Below are 13,822 nucleotides of genomic sequence, written 5' to 3'. Positions count from 1 at the left end.
TTCATTTTTTATGTAATCTCTTATTCTTTAATAACACTTTTAAAGAAGTGACTCTTAAACATCCATAACTTGAGGACAAGTTATGGAGTCATAATACTATTTAATGAAAAAGACTCTTCATTTTTTTTATGTAACCTATGACACTTTTATGAGTTTTAAGATTCATAAATGTGACCTTTTATGTAACTTGAGGACAAGTTACAAAAACACATTTTATGAACTACCTCTAGATTAATTAGGATTGAAAACAACTAAAACACAATTTTTTTTCATTAATCTAAACTAACTCATAAAATCAAGGAAACACAAAAAAAATAACTTTTGGATTCCATAACTTATGGAGTTTAATGTTTTGTTTTATGATGAAACTTTTCACGTTCCATAACTTAAGAACAAGTTATGGAATTCTTTAAAACATTAAGACCAAGTTTTGTAACTCCATAAAAAATTTTGAATCAATTTTTTTTTAACCTTTTCATATCCATAACTTATGGAGGTTTCAAAAAACTCTTTAGATCAAACTTTTAAAACTAATAAAATAATCATAACATTTTATCTTTTACTAAATTTGACCTAATTCAACTTATATAGCAAATGATTCAAATTTTACAAATAATTAGTTTTTCACAAAAACAAGTAATTATCTTAAAATTTGACAAACGTCATGTTTTTTTTCCTTTTTTTTCAACTTGAAAATAAAACATTTGCATCAATATAACAGAAAACAACCTGGCTCTGATACCACTGTTGGGTTTTGAGCATTCTAACACTCCTATGGTGTACATGCAACCCTATAAACCTTGGATCTATGTTTTCTCTATTATACATGCAAATATTAACTATTCTAAGGTTTCACCCTAACTAGCATATTATGAAGCACCTATACTACAAAGTTCTAGTTAGATGGCATACCTTTTGATGTAGCTTGATGTCTTCAAGCTTTAAGAGCTTAGCCTCAATAGTGTGGAAGCCTCAAATGGAATCACAAATCACCAAAACACCTTGGAAGAACTTGAGAGAATATGTATACACACTAAAATCGGCCCACTGTTATTTTCACACACTTGTGCCAATTTTGTGAGCCAAGGACTCCTTAATATATTATGGAGGATTAGGGTTACATCCATGTAAACCCTAATACCCGTGACCTTTCATTTACATAGGATCCATGGGTTAAAAGCTCCATGGACCATCCATGAAAGCTTAGCCCAACCTAAACGAACTTGGCCCATTCCATATATATAAGAGTCCATATTTAATTAGTTCTTTTTTATCACTTAATTAATTCTAAATTAATTCTTGATCAATACTAATTAAATAATATGATTTCATATTAATATATTAGAACTTATAATATATTAATATAAATCATAAATATACTATTCTCAAAAGACTATCCATATAAATTGTGCCGGTGAAGTGCAACCCAAATGGACCATGTCGGGTCGGGTCAAGTACATACCAAATATAGTTATGGACTTAGACATTAATCCAACAAATATGATTGTCCGGATCGGTGGTAGCGTTGTAAGTTTTCAAGTTGGGGAGCTTCGCTGTGTTTGGGATTTCATAATCCAGCAGCTCCTTGGCAAACGGAGATGTGACACTCGGTGACAGGCAGTCCTGATTGGGGACGATTAACGGGCCCTGTAAAATTATACGGATGGGATGCGTTGCACAGCTGTGCTCCAGGGTTACCGTAGAGCGCTTGGTATCCTGGGTTAGGACCATAAAATGTCTGCTACTGGAACGACAGGTGTAGCGAGTATCCCGGGTGTAGAAGTTGAGCCTGAGCTAGAGGCTGCATTGGTGCAAGCAGATGTTGACTTGTGTGAGTGCTCACTATAGGCTCTCCCCGTGTGCCTGTCGAGAGAGGAGAGAACAATGGTGGCGCTACCATTGTTTGCGCGAGCGGCGGAAGCGTCAGGGGTATGCTCGTCGGTACCTGGTCTGTAGTGACACGTAGAATGGCGGTTGGGTGTGTGGTGCTTGGCTTGATGGCATCACTGTTGGAAAGAAGGGGGCTGGAGTTGTGCCATCGGGGTAGCAAAATGTGACGTTTGATTTACCGAAAGTTGTTTCGCCATTGGTTGGAATGCTAACGGTGTTGGCAAAGGTGTGACTAGTGGTACCGTTCCCATAATTGGCCCCGGTTGTCAGAATAGCGGCTGGATGATGGCTCTTGCGCTTGTTGTCGGCAGCGAAGGGGGTAGTGAAACTAGTTGTTGGGTTACTGGAGATATTGCAGTTAGCATAGAGCTCCCTTCGCCGGTGGCTTTGTTGGTGGCCATTATGGGCGGCGAGGTGTCGTCTAACGGTGTCATAGGGCGTATAGGGCTGCTCTAAGATCCCACAATCCCATCACCGCCATCAGACGACATTGATGCTGTTAAAACAGTGGTTTTTGTTTTGTTCTTCGTCACTCAAAACGGATGGCACCAAATGATTCGACCTCGCTCTGAATCTTCGACTTGCTCTTTGCTCGAATATCTGAATGTATATGCAAGGCCACACGAGAGAACAGGCGTCAGCCGCTTTCCGAGAGGAGGCTCCCGGAAGAACGCTCTGACGGTCAAGTTATATAGGGTATACGGTGTTTTTTGGGTTATTATGCTTAGAGAAGATGACTTACCTTTAGGGCTTCTAAGCGCACCCTTTTATACCTAGCAACCCTGCTCGTCCGTACGGGACAAGATCGATTTTAGGGGACAAGGTCAGAGGCTCTGATTGGAGGGTTGTGTGCCTCTTTATGTCAGAGTTCTGCCATTGGCTCCGGTGGTAATCCTATGATCCTCTGCCTTGTCGTTTGACCGTATCCTTTGTCTTGATGCTGGGAGCGTTTTTGGTGGGCGCGTGCCTTTTACCGGGGCGCCCTGCTCTTAGGGGCGTTGCCGGGCGCTGAGCCCGCTCCTTTTTGCTCGGCCGGGGTGCCAAGTATTTTGGGCAGGTGCGACTCTTCCGTGTCGGGCTAGGCACGTCATCAAACACCTTAGTGTTTTGGACCGAAAACACCCTTCTTTGCCTTCAAATCGTAACTATCATCCTCTTATACTTATATCTAGTTAGGACTCTTGAGTTTTGCCTTGAAATCGTCACTTTTCCATGAACAAAAGGTGTTTACGGTCTAGTGTATCTCCTTAGACCGTACACCCTTCAATGACCATAAACTCATGGGTCGTAAACCCAAAGACCGAAAACCCATGGACCGTAAACCCATGACCGTACACTCCTGATTTCGGCCGCAAACTCCCCTCTTCAATCACATGTGATTCTAACACTTAGTTTTAAGTGTTTCCTAGTCCCTAAGGTGGTTCTTTCCGTAACAAATATTGTTATGCCCTCACCTAATACATATATATATATATATATATATATATATATATATATATATATATATATATATATATATATATATATATGTTTTTATATGTTAAATAGGGTCCGTTTGTGTCCAAGGCATTGTTTGACACCGAACAACTCCTATTGATTTACACTCGAATCCCACGTCAAACAGTGAGTTCATATCCCTACGCTTTCATAGTTTTTAAAACGTTTTCAGGGGGAATACAAGCCAGACATAAAGGTTTTCACAAGTCATAAACAAATGCAACTACAATAAGTTTCATGTAAACATTTAGATACTTTATCCCTTTTGTAATATGCGGAGCATAAGGGACATTTTCTAAACATGATTGCATAGTTTTCGGAATCATACACGAACACAACTTACGAGTCAAACTATAATAGGTATAGTTTGGGAAATTCAATTCCGATTTTACAGATTCAAACTACGTACAAAGTCAAACATATAAACTAATACAGGTTTAGTTTATCCATTACTACATACAGAAAGCAAGAGTATCTTATCAAATAATTATTTTGCGTATAATTATTTATACTCTACAACGTATACAACGATTTCGAACATGAAAACAATAGGACAACACGTAAACTAGTTAATACCAGATTGTGAGACCTTCTCTTCATCATGCCCTTCGGGGTACCAGTAAATCCTCACCTATAGTATAACCAAAGTCTCCTGGAGGGAGAGCGTGAAATTTGTGAATAGATCTATTCGGGACTAACAATCCCACATATGAACTGTTAGCTATAGTTAGGCAGGCATGCCTGGGGTGAGAAATTTTGTAATCGTACGACGCCTGAAGAAACGTCAAGGAGGTTCATCGGCCATATTAGCATGGTTATACGAACTCACAATAGTATAAACTAACCTTTGTTTACGGGATTTCTTTCTTCAATAGTTTTATTTAATTAATAAAACTACCTATCTACTTACTGGAGGGTATTCCAGGGATCCAACTCTTGGTCTTATTTGAGTAATAAAACTACTATTCATACTGGTGGTAGCCAGAGTTTTCAAACAGAACTTACACTACATACTGGTGGTAGCCAGGGTTTTCAAACGGAACATACTTTGCATACAGTAATCAATAAACATATTCGAAAATATTGGATTTTCTAGGAAAGCATGCATACGTATTTCAGAACTTGATAACAAAGGTTTTTATTACAAACGACATTTTACTTATAATGAAGAGAAATCATTTGTACAAATTCAGTGACTAGTTTTCAATACAAAAACATGCTTATGAACTCACCAGCTTTATGTTCATACGTTTTCAAAACCGCTTGTATTCTGAGGGCAACAATAGACATGTACTCTTGCCGAATTTTGGAGAAGACAGAGCATTTTGGAGTCACGTATGTTACTCTTGTTATATACTGATATGTACAAACTATGTTTTCAAAAAGATGTAAATAATTATATTGTAATGTAATGGTTGTGTTTAGTGTGATTGCTATGATACGATTGTTGTGATACTACGCATGACGTCACCCGCCCTCGGACGTTTCCATCGTTATTTTTGACGGTTCAGGGGTGTGACATGAGCCTCATATGCTCACGTCGTGAGATACGACTAAACCAAAACCAGGTTTCCTTTTGATTCACCAATGTGCATATACATGAAAGAAAGCCCTAGACTTTAATACCACTGATGGGTTATTTGGGTTACAACTACAATCTTCTAAGCGTAAAAACATTTAAACAATTCAAATGATTACGGTACATGCAACCTAATAGGATCTATGTCATTCACATATAGACGACATACTATGAATTGTTATCCTACAAAACTTTCCTATGAAAAACAAATTCATAAGAACAAGAAACATACCTTGAATATTGTCATAGCAAACAATCTTGAATTCCTTCATGAAAAACTCTTGGAATCAAGCACCACAAGTGTCGTACCTCTAATGGTTCACATCCAAACCCTAGCAACCAAGGAGCTTGAATAGAGAGAGAGAGAGAGAGAGGGGAGAGTAGAAATTTCGGCCCTAAGTCTCTAAAGGAATGTCATGGCCGACATTCTAAGCCTAAGGGTCTTTATATAGCTGAGGTAGCTTGGTGCAAAGCTAAGGTTTAAGGAGGAAACCCTAAATCCCTTTGCTTGGCGACCAAGCAACCCATTCCCTTCTTTCAAGGGGCTTGGATGAAATTTCTTGGGCTTGCCCAAGTGATTTTTGTCCACCTCATCTAATGAGGTCCATGGGCTCCTTTCCTCAACTTTCAATAAATAACCAAACAGACACTTCACTTTTAATTAATCCAATAAATCCTAAAATTAATTCCAATTAATTTCTGATTAGTGATTAATTAAATAATACTATTTCCAATTAATATATTATTCGCATAATATAGTAACAAATCATTAATTTTGATTCTAATTATTTTATTAACCATATAATAAATTAATAAATCAGTTTCTCTCTCAAAAAAACTATCATCTTCAATTGTTAGGTTGAGGGCAACCCAAAAGGAATGTGCTACTATCAATTCAAGTTTATACTAATTATAGTTATTGCTTGGACAACGAATCCAACAAAGTGATCAGCAACAACAAAAAATAAAACGAATGAAGTGAGAAGGACAGGCAGTGAGGACGACGATTCTTGGAGCAAGGGACAATTTTAGGCAAGGGTTATCAAGGATGGAGGACTAATTTCGTGGGAAGTAACCTTGACGAAGAAGGATTGATCAATTGTCTCTGTGGGTAAGTTTTTTTTGTTGATTTCTTGTTCGATTCATCTTGTGCATTTCTTGAGCATTATTGATGTCAAAGTTTATTGGAATCACCCACAAGAGTGTTCTTGATCATATATAGGAAGTGCTTAAAGATTGATGTCATAATTTCCTTGTTGAATTCAAGTGCTCATATTGATTTCCTATTATATTCAAGTGGTATTTTTGGTGAAATGTTATGTTTTGAAATACTCTGAATCTCCAATGACGGACCCATCATCAAGGTACCAATCATGATGATAATGTATTATGTCTTTCTTTCAAAGACAATGTACTTTGGATCATGGTGTGAGGATGAAACTATCTTTTTACTTCCATGTTATATTGCTACTATTTTAAACTTGTTTTTTCAACTATTTGGTCGATTTGGGTGATGACTTAATGTGTTAAGTGGTCAAAAAGCCTTTAAAACTCAAAGCTGGAAATTGCAAGAAATTGATAAATCAGCCTTAGGTTTGGAAAAAAATATAGAAAAATCATTAGGAGTCAGATTAGTGATCCATAAATTCTCAAAGTTTTGATTTTGACTCTACTTTGTCCTTGAATTTTTCCAGGACCTGTTGTTTCCTCTAACTAATGTCAAAATCGCCTTTTTCACCAACTGGTCAAAATATAGTTGCATTGATATGCAGTTTTGTAAAAATCATAGATTATTGTAGAAAAATCATCTGGACCTTTAAAAGCACTTTTTGGAAAACTACAATTCTGAACTACTATAATATGAAATAAAAGTAAAAAATTTACAAGTCTCAAGGGTGCTAAAACATCCCTAAGCAGGCGGCTGTTTTAGGTACAAATTTGGGAATTTTGTTTGGTATTTAATTTATGTGTTTAGGTTATGGAATTGTCATCTTTGGCATTGTAGAGCTCCAATAACCTATAATTTGCATTTTAATAGGGGAAGTGTGATACTTCAACTCTTAAAAGACTTGAAGTGTGAGGACGACACATCTTTGGAAAACGTGAGTTAATCTTGTGGATTTTTAAAGTACTTTATTAGGAAATTCCATATCTTAGATGGATTCTTATGAACATAGGATATTTAGGTTGCATGTGCCCCTATTGCCTCTGACATGATATTAGTTGTTATGCCTCTTACGTGTATGAGAATTTAGGATGCTATATGCTAGATTCTTATTCTTTTTATGTGAGAGGTGTGTTAGGACCATGATAGAAAGAGTGTCTTGTGTTGATTTTAAGTGATGTATCCATGCCATGTTTTTCTTGGAAACCCTTGTATATGATGATTAAGAAAAAACATGCTAGTGATGTTGTCGAGCCATAATGATGATACGAGCATGAACGTGTATGTGATGTAAAATGTTTTAACTTGTATTTACTTGTTTGCATGTTTACATGAGAAGTAATATGCTAGAAAAAGATTTTAATAAATATGCATGATTTCTTTGGGAGGTCAATGGTGTAATTCCTTAAAGGATGAATTAATATTTTTTTTAACAGCCAAAAAAAGGATGAATTAATATTAAATTAGTTAAAAGTAGGGACACAAGGAGGGTGGATTGTAAGAGTCCTGATTTGGTGTGTTATTATTGCAGGAAAATGGGCCACATTAGTTACATGTACCCGAATGTGAAGGTTGAAACAAATACCGGTGGTAAGAAAACTGATACACCAAAGGTACAAGCGTGAGTATTGCAGATGACCACCGAGGAGGTCAGACACAACGGTGAGGTACTCTCTAAACTTTTACGTCTAAGTGTTTTGTTTGTAATGTGTAATTGTGTTTGATGCTAGGTGTAGTGTATCACTTGTATTTGCTGCTTTATGTGTGTGTTTTATGTTAATTTAGAGTTTTTCTTAATTTTTGTGTTAGACATTGTGATAGCGGTAGGGAATCTTGTTGTTATGTTTGAGGAAATGTATGATGAGTGCTCTAATGTGATGTTTGAACATAATTTTTCCCTTTAAATTGGACTCCAATCGAGATCAAGTCATGCGATGTCGTCATTGATATGTTTTGGTTTTCTGGCAGTCAAACTGAGATTCTCTACACTAAAAGCAGGTGTGCGTTCTGCCTTTCATGCGAGAGTATGTCTACTTTGTGATTAGAGAACTCAAAGGTTCATTTCCATCATTTTTAATTTGTAGTAAGCAAGTATTCAGTGAGGAGGTGTGAGTTTTCCCCTTGGCTCATGCGATGGAGTGATGTGAATTGTGAGCATTTGATTTGGCATTGCGGAATTAAAGAACACAAAGAACACAGTGATTTGGGTGTCTAAGAGATGTATTCGATCATGAAAGGTGTTACAATAAATTTAATTTCCATTTATAATATTCATTGAAATATATAAAAATGCAATAAATTTAATTTTAATAGTTACATAGATTTTTATAGATATATTACATAATTGAAAATCCTTTTATATGGTTTCCTAATCATCAAAACTAAACATTCATTACAAATATTGTCACATAGTTCATGTTGGATCACCACAAACACACAAACAACCATAGATGCTCAACAAAAATGGCACAACCTACAAAATCTAATTTATAAACAACATGATTAACATTCAAATCTCTTGTATGAAATCTCAGTATATCTCTAGTTTTTGACCAACTAGAGATTTAAAATCTGAAAATAAACAAAAAATAGAGAAAAACAATCTAACTCTTCTATTTGATACACTATTACCATATACACAAGAAACAAAATGAATCACCTTTTGAGCACCATCAGATCCAACGTTAGCATGATGCCAAAAGGATTTGAAATAAAGTTATAACAAAATGACAATACAATAATCATAGACGACTACATATTAACTTGTTTTTATAAAACAAAACTTGATATTCTATTATAAAAGGTAATCTAGTAGTTAAAGATTTAGATGTTTAAGTTTTTATGTGCTTTCCTATCTGCAATATAATCACAGCGGATTGCATAAAAACTGAATTTTCATACTGAAATTTTTTAATGGTAGTGGCAGCTTGGCAGGAGTTGTTTATGATCTTATTATTGATATTGCTCCCTAATTCCAAGAAACCAATATAACAAAAATTAATAAAATTGAATATTATAGTTTGGCTTTGTTTTCTTTAATTTTTACCATCAGCTGATGGGATTGTGTGCTAATCAGTAATCACCTGTTAAGCTTTATAGAGATTGTTCTAGCTTCCAAAAAGCCATGACTACATGGACACGAACATGAATACATCATAGTGTGCCTACACATGTAAAAAAAATGAACGGTTGAATATATAGAAAAAAACCAATAAAAGATGAGATTCACAAAGCCTATCCCTATTAAAAACTAGCATAGTTACCCATGCTCTGCGTGGGTCATTGTATTTCATTAGGGTGTAATGTCTTTAGTGTTGAACGTGCAGGTTGGCATGTGAATGTGCAGGAAAAATTGAGTATAAAAACATATAGATAGGATTATAATAAATGTATCTTTTGTAGTTACTTTTGAAAACAAATTGTAATTTAACTAAAATCAGTAATTTTTTTAGATAGATGTTTCATTGAAAATTACACCAGTAAATGCGGGTTAGATTGCAATTTTTAAACATGTACAAAGTAGATTGTTATTATTTGTAATATATATTCATATTAACACAACTTTCCTTTATAAAAATAATAGCAATTCACACACAAACATCTATAGTCCAATACACACATAAAAGTAGCTAAAAAATAAAAGCAGTTCTTCTTTCCTATGTTTTTGAACCTGCTATGGAATTGTTGAGTTGTATTAGATGAGAAAAAAATGAAATTGCACTCTTTTATTAACCCATATCAACTATTTCAGATAATAGTTCGTACTATCTATTTTAAAAAACAAACGGATCCATTTTTAGCAACAGAAATTTTTCTTTAAAAAAGTCATATTTTCATAATATGTTATCACTCCCTCCAAACAATTTCAAAATTTAAATTTCAAACATTTCATTAATCTTCAAAATATAAAACCAAATTTAAAGAAATTATAAACCCTAACCTTATCAAGTTGTATCCTCTGATGCATTGATATCGGACCAAACAATTTTTGAAGTCTTCATTGTTGCTCTCCTCTCCAACAACCATTATTTGACATAACGCACATCAAAACATACCTGAAACGTAAATTAAATAATCAAATTATAAAAAAAGGACATGTGTTAAATATGGAAGAGAAATGAGGTTAACTCACACATAGCTAGATAGGTTCCTTCATAAGTTTCATTAACACCCCTAGTCTTTGCCAAATGTTTGATAATGAAGGGCAATTGTAACGCCCCGTTCCTGGTATGTAATTTAAATATTGAATTTTCCTTCTCTTAAGGGTTACTCGACGATTCAATAGCCCCGACTCGTCGAGTAGAAGCGGGATTACACGTGGACTTAGTGGGGCGACTCGAAGAGTCCATATTCCCGACTCGGCGAGTCTGCCAGTCTGGATGAAACCCTAATTCTTAGGGTTTGGACCCTATTTAAATGTCATTATAGCCTCATCCCAACCTCCAGCACCTCTAGAACGTTCCCCCTCAAAACCCTAGCCCTCCATTGGTTAGTTTGAATCATTCCTTCTTGATTTTGAGTGATTTGGTGTATTCTTGGAAGTGTATAAGAGAAGGAAAGAGAGAAGGTTCAAATGAGAAGAAGGAGATCCAGAAGCTAGCTTCCATTTACTACTTCATCTGGTAATAAAGCCTCTACCTTGTTCATTTTCCTAGTAGATCTTCATATATGCTTGTTTTGCCACTTTTGGGACATTTCAAGGTCCAAATCTGAGGTTGGAGCTCCCTTAGGGTAGTGAACTATAGATATGGACATCATTGAGCTCCAGGAGCTCAAAGTAGCTACCTTTATGCAATCAAGGCCTTGTTCCAAACCCTAGGTTCCCATTTCTAGCTTATTTTGGGTGTTTTAGCATCATATCTTTATGCATGCATGTAAAGTTGGCAACTTTACATGTTATATTAGCCCTAGAAGCTCAGATCTATGAATTGGATGCACTGGAATCGATTAGAATCAACTGTATAGTGAAGACATGCACTCGACGAGTCGTTCATCAGAATCGACGAGTCGTTCATCGGACTCGACGAGTCGTTCATCGGACTCCGCGAGTCGGACCACAAACCCCCGATTTCCCCGACTTGAGAGTTATGAGTTGAATCAGCGAGTGGAAGAGGACTCGGTGAGTTAGGACAAGGATCTGGAAGAGGAGGGACTCGACGAGTCTATGCCCTGACTCGGCGAGTCGAGTCGCGAGTAAGAGAATTGTGAGTTAGGGAACTCGACGAGTCCATAGTAGGACTCGGCGAGTAGAGTCAACATGGAAGTTTGACTCTGACCAGGACTTTGACTTTGACCAGGGGTAAATTGGTCATTTACTCCATGAGGAATCATCAGTTGATTCAGAGTGTTATGTGATTGTAGCTGGGGAGTCACCGGAGCACCAGATAGGGATTTCTCACTCGGGATATCAGCAGCCAATTATACGAGGTGAGTTCTCCTTTAGTAGGAACGGGTCTACTGCACCAAGGCCATCCCATAGTATGATATGATAGTAGCTGAGTGTGGGCGGGGCCTGTATCTTATCCTAGCAGAGTGTAGGCGAGGCCCGTATCTCATAGTAGTAGTTGATTATGATGTATGAACAAGGGATTATCTTTACATGTTGTCTGTGTGATACTTCTATGTTGGGTTTAGTAGTTGAGTGTGGGCGAGGCCCGTATCTCATCATAGCGGAGTGTGGGCGAGGCCCGTATCTCGAAGTAGCTGAGCATGGGTGAGGCCCGTACCTCAAAGATAGTGGAGTGTGGGCGAGGCCCGTATCTCCCAATCAGTGGAGCGTGGGCGGGGCCCGTATCTCCTAGATAGCGAAGTATGGGCGGGCCCGTATCACCCAGTTAGTGGAGTGTGGGCGAGGCTCGTATCTCCACGAGTGTGAGGGAGGCTCGTATCTCCTAGTTGCATGCTATGTGTAGTTGGTATGTGGTGGATTGGGGAGACTCACTAAGCTTCGTGCTTACAGTTTTCAGTTTTGGTTTCAGGTTCTTCCACTAGCACTGGGAAGGGCTCGGGATGATCGCATGGCACACACCACAGTCTTCAGCCTGGAAATTAGACTCTGATAATTGGATATGATATTTTGACACGAGATTTGATATGTGACATTTGTTATGATATTTTGAGACATACTACTTATGGTTTTTATTATGAGATTGGATATTATGGTTTCACAACGAATTAAAAATGAAATTTTTAGACTGTGTTTTTAGGATGTTTCAAGTTGGTATCAGAGCCTTGGTTTGAGGGATTCCGACACACTTCCGGGTGTGTCTGGACTCAAACTAAGGAAATGGTATAAGGTTTTCAAAAGAAAATCATTTTCGAAGAGAATTTTTGAAAAAGAAACTTAAAAAGAGAAAAGAGTTTTGAAAAAGAGAAAAGGGTGTGGTGCCTGCAATCAGTCGAGCTCAAGTAAGTACTCCCAATTTACCCATACAAGTTTATGTGATGATTTTCAGTTTAGTAGAACAGCATGCTAGATTAGGACTAAGGATCTAGGAAGGATGCCTTATGTGCCTGCTATATGTGTTTCAGCTTTATGAGAACGGTATGCTAGTACAGACTAGTCAGGAGGATAGCCTGAGTAGTATATGCTTGATTATGTGCACTCGATGTCCGAATGCTGCTTGCTTTGTGGTTTTAGGAGTTCTAGTTGTCTTTCACTAACTAGTAAACAAATATGTTAAGTTACATATTGCAAGGACTAAATAATTTAAGAATGTTAGGTCTAACTCTATTTCGCAGCTCTTGTCGGAGTCCAACCGTTGTAGGGTAGGATCTCTCATTCGAAGAATTATCTAGTCTGAGTGATATGTAATAGTATTTGTGAGCTAGTTAGGGGAAGAAAGCAGGGACTTCTTACGCAGCTGATGACGGAGAGTGGGTTGGTGATTATCCTAGGGCAATCCTAGGATGAGAGTAGCAAAGATCAGTAGCAGTAGAAGGGACTTGGTGGAGTCAAGGCAGTTCTTGAGGAAAGTACGGATATATGTGGAAGGTAGTATGGGCCCGTACTACTGAAAGTAGAGGATCCGTACATGAATCGAGGAAGGCTGAGACAAGACCAGGAAACTTGTGGTAGATGTGATCCTTCTAGTTATATCAGTGTTTCTGACGATTGTCATTATGTGTTTCAGAATGGTGGTTTTACGCCCTACACCAGCAGTCGGCAGTTCAGGTGCCGAAGAGGGATCAGGTTCAGGGTCGGGAGCCGAGCATTTGGATGAGCAGACCAGAGAGTTCATCTCTTCAGAGGTCACACGTAGCATACTTGAGCAGACTCCTGTGATCTTTGGATCGATTAAGGAGGGTATTCTTGAGCTTTTGGATGAGAGGATGAGTGCATTCCGCACTGAGATGGTGACCATGATGGGCTCACGCACTTTGACATTCAGGGAGTTCCGGTCCTGTGGAGCTCCACATTACCATGGGGAACGGGACCCCATTCTGAGTACCAGATGGTTGGCTGATGTGGCCAACCCTTTCCGCACTAGCCAATGTCCCGAGGGGGGACAAGGTCCGACTTGCATCCTGTCTTCTGAAGGGCAGGGCACGTGATTGGTGGGAGGAGGTCGGACATGTCATTATGGATGATGCAGCTCTTGATGCTATGACCTGGACGGATTTTGTGGCCCGGTTCAGGGCCGAGTTCGCACCTGTTATTGAGGTGCAGCAGCTTGCTAGGGAGTTCCAGG

The sequence above is a fragment of the Lactuca virosa genome, chromosome 3 (genome assembly GCF_052849685.1).
Source record: "Lactuca virosa cultivar CGN04683 chromosome 3, Lactuca_virosa_CGN04683_v6, whole genome shotgun sequence".
In the NCBI taxonomy this organism is placed as follows: Eukaryota; Viridiplantae; Streptophyta; class Magnoliopsida; order Asterales; family Asteraceae; genus Lactuca; species Lactuca virosa.
The sequence above is the reverse complement of the archived record's forward strand: the minus strand, read 5'-3'. Positions refer to the sequence as shown.